Genomic DNA, 4,148 nt, shown 5'->3' with positions numbered 1-4,148 from the left:
CAGAAGCATATGTGATATTGGGGAGGAGTGGCGATGGTGATTAATACTATCCAGAGCAGGCATTACTGCAATTCTACATTTCCAGACCAGCTAATCATCAATTATTCCTTACTTCAATATTCAGTACTGGCTTTCATCCAACCCATACTGCCTTCTGGAGACTGTGCAATCCTAAACAGATCTACTTGAGATCCTATGGAAGTTGATGCAATGAGGCTTACTCCCAGGAATGTGTTCTTAGGATTGCATTATAACTCAGGGAATTGGCTTGCTTCTCTACTACTCTGGCTAGGTGGAAATGAAATCGGAACAAGTTGAAAACTTTTTGAAATCTAATAGTACTCTTGCCATTGCCTAGAAGGCCAATCTCTTGGTAACACAGTCTGTCACTGCCTTCAGTTCCTCACTGCCTGATCTAAGTCAGAAGGACTTGATGGCCAACTTTATCAAATGCTCTTGGGGCGTCTAGGGGTACCCACAAAGTCACACTCCTCCTGTGGATGATCTGGCAAAGAAGGCCTAACCAAGCAGTATTCGGTGCAACGTCTAACCTAAATTCTAGCATTTCTAGATCCTGTGGGTCTAGAAAAATCTGTTTCACCTGAGAAATGTTCATATTTCTTCACCTCGGCCCACCAGACTACATTATCCAATATCTGAAGAAATATGTGTGTATAGTAAGGAGGCCTAAGAGATCTTCCAAAGGATGCTGGTGTCTAGCCTTACTGGGTGATGTTATTCATGTTCATCCCCATTGGAGACCCAGCCACCTCCAGATTAGTTTTTACCAGTCAGCGGCGTCACTAGGGCGGGGCCAAGGGGGCCATCGGCCCTCCCCCAGAGCATTCTCATTGGCCCCAGGCACTGACCCATGGTCCCCCCCAAAAGGAAGGGGCTGGCCCTGGGACTAGAATGCTGCTGCTGTGTGTGGGCTGGCCGGGATTCTGAAACCGGGCCGCGCTGCCGCCGGCTCAGCTAAAAGCGTGTGGGTGAGTAGGGGAAACTTAAATGCTGCAAAACTGGTATCTTGGATTACGGATGAGGGAGGGGCCATGTGAAGTGGGTGGGGTTGTGTGCGGAGGGGGTGATGCCCAATGGGGGGGGGTGACTTGAATCAGTTACACCCCAGGGTGCAACCTACCCTAGTGACACCTCTGTTACCAGTTTAACAAGATGTAAGATGTGCCCACTTCCTCAGGTAATTGTTATTTAAACATTCAAATACATTAATAAATAAAAATGGATTCGAATCATAGAGTTGGAAGGGACCCCCAGCATCATCTAGTCCAAATCTGGGCATAATGCAGGATTAGATTACAACAAGAAATATGTACCATGGGGGAGGGATGGTGGCTCAGTGGTAGAACATCTGCTTTGGAAGCAGAAGGTCCCAGGTTCAATCCCCGGCATCTCCAACTAAAAAAGGGTCCAGGCAAGTAGGTGTGAAAAACCTCAGCTTGAGAACCTGGAGAGCCATGAATGGGGCTGTGGCTCAGTGATAGAGCATCTGCTTGGTAAGCAGAAGGTCCCAGGTTCAATCCCCGGCATCTCCAACTAAAAAGGGTCCAGGCAAATAGGTGTGAAAAACCTCAGTTTGAGACCCTGGAGAGCCATGAATGGGGCTGTGGCTCAATGGTAGAGCATCTGCTTGGTAAGCAGAAGGTCCCAGGTTCAATCCCCAGCATCTCCCAACTAAAAAGGGTCCAGGAAGTAGGTGATGGAGATGGAGGGATGGCAGCTTAGTGGTAGAGCATCTGCTTGGTAAGCTAAAGGTCCCAGGTTCAATCCCCGGCATCTCCAACTAAAAAAAGGTCCAGGCAAGTAGGTGTGAAAAACCTCAGCTTGAGACCCTGGAGAGCCGCTGCCAGTCTGAGTAGACAATACTGACTTTGATGGACCAAGGGTCTGATTCAGTATAAGGCAGCTTCATATGTTCATATGTCCTACATGTTGTAGATGAAACGATGATGAATCCTCCGATTCATCCAGCCATATGAAGCAGGCACCCTTGGTACTTTCTCCATGAATGTGATGTTCTGCAACTTAACTGCAGTCTTCTAATCGGTTGTCCAATCCATTCTGATGCAAACTCAAGTGCACGTTTTCAATTCATTGGCCAGGTCTGTTGTGCCTCAATAGTGACCCAATGGGAACTGAGACTGCATCCTGGAGTGCATAACTGAAATACTCCTCTGTAGCGCTATAGTTCAGGGAAGGTAAGCATTGCCTTGGGATTGGCATGAACTAGGAGAATGTGGTTCAATTTTTGGTCTGTAGCATGTCCAGTTCATGAACTATGGACTGCCACACAATTTCAAGCATCAAACAAACCAGTCTGGTTAGTGAGGTTCCTGAAAATGCCCACCCTAGAATGCCAGAGACACCAAACTTGCAGGAGATCTCCAGCAGATATTCCTCTACTTGTTCTCCAAGTTTGGTGATGATTGGATTTATGGGAACTGAAGTACAGACCCCTGAAGAAGGTGCCTCCATGAACGTTCTTCCTGGGGAAACGACTGGTGCAGGCTGAGGAGATTCTCCCCCACCCTGTCTCTGGGTTTCTCCACAGCTTTTGTCAGTTTCAAATGACTCTTGTCAGTTTCAAGAGGGTTGTTCCCTCCCCTTTGCCAGTGTTCCTTTGTGTTCTCATTTTTTTTTTTTTTGCAAAGAGCTTGCAAAATCCCACCCACCCACCCCCATGGCTTGGATTTACTGTGGCACGATGCTTTACAATTGATCAATCCTTTTAAGTTTGCATTGCTACAGTAGTAGCGGATTCTGCTGGGCATTCTGCACACTGAACTGGTTGTGCTAGACTTGAAAAATCCCCCCCTGCTTGGATGTCTAGTAATGCTGTGCTTTGAGATCAATCATTCCTTTTAAGCTTGGATTGCCACAGTGGTACCGGATTCTGCTGGGCATTTTGTACATAAAACTGGTTGTAGTGAATTTGAAAAAATGCCCCCTTCCATTTCTAATGCATGGATTCTGTGGTTTGACATTAGTCCTCTTTTGCTTGCACTGATGTAGTTACAAGAGTCTATGAAACAACTCAGGAACATACCTGTAACATCAAACTCTCAGGGAAACTTCTGACCCCCCCTTTTGCTTTGAAGTTTGGTAAACATCTTGATTGAGCAGAGACAGTCTGTCTGGAAATTTATTGATTTGTGAACTGCAATGAACCTCCACTAACAACTTCAAAGTCTGTGGAAATTTCATGCTTGCCGACCTGTCACAAACTTGACTTTGTGAAGCATAAATCACCCCAAATTCATCATGAACTTCCATTCATGAGCTGGTTTGTGCCCTATTCCTTAGTGCTAGATCTTTCAGGGACTCATCTGTCATTTCTGAACCGCTGATTGCGGAACCCTGTTAAGGAACTCCAGAGTTCCCTGGAGCATGATTTGAAAATCATTCTATTAGACAGCCATGTGATCTCCTGCAACACTGTGATTTACACTTTTTGTGTGTGTTAAGTGTTGTCAAGTTGCTTCCAGATTATGGTGACCATATGAATTCATGATCTCCAAAATTAATGAACCCCAGAGACAGAGCGAGTGGGATCGAGCACACTGGCTCCCAAATGTCATGTTGTTAACAAGCTTGCTCTGGTCTTTCAAACTGAGGGCTGTGGCTTCCTTTATGCAGTCAGTCCAACTCATTTGTACAAATTGAGGCAGAATGAATGGAACCAAAGAGGTCAGAACCACACAGATAGTGAGCAACATCAGGAGGAGATAATGAATCACAGGATTTATCCAGCTATGTGAAGCGGGAGCTCCTGGTACTTTCTCCAGCAATGTGATCTTCTGCGACTTAACTGCAGTCTTTTAATCAGTTGTCCAATAAAAGTAAGCCCAATGTTTTATTCAGTAATCAGCCATCCTTCTCCGTAGTTAATACAGTTTACATGACTCCTCATGTTGGCTTGTTAATTAAATGTCTTCTAATGGCGGATGCTTTCTTGTAATTAATTTGGCGCCTGGAGAATAATTAGAGGAAGAAGAACCACAGTTTCCACGAGTTAAAAGACATAGTTTGGAACAAAGTGGCCCTCATTAATCTTAAAAAAGCGACGCTGTAAATACAAGAAGACATACTTATATACCCCCACTAAAAAGAGCCAGAAGAACACTCAGATG

The 4,148-nt window shown here is 45.3% G+C and overlaps 1 non-coding gene across 1 annotated transcript; it reads left to right on the top strand.

The window, feature by feature from the left end:
- Positions 1 to 1,340: 1,340 nt before the first annotated feature.
- Positions 1,341 to 1,415, top strand: TRNAP-UGG (transfer RNA proline (anticodon UGG)). The gene has a single exon. It is a non-coding gene; the product is annotated as a tRNA-Pro (tRNA).
- Positions 1,416 to 4,148: the final 2,733 nt, after the last annotated feature.

This window comes from Heteronotia binoei, chromosome 7 (genome assembly GCF_032191835.1).
Source record: "Heteronotia binoei isolate CCM8104 ecotype False Entrance Well chromosome 7, APGP_CSIRO_Hbin_v1, whole genome shotgun sequence".
Lineage (NCBI taxonomy): Eukaryota > Metazoa > Chordata > Lepidosauria > Squamata > Gekkonidae > Heteronotia > Heteronotia binoei.
The sequence above is the reverse complement of the archived record's forward strand: the minus strand, read 5'-3'. Positions and strand labels throughout refer to the sequence as shown.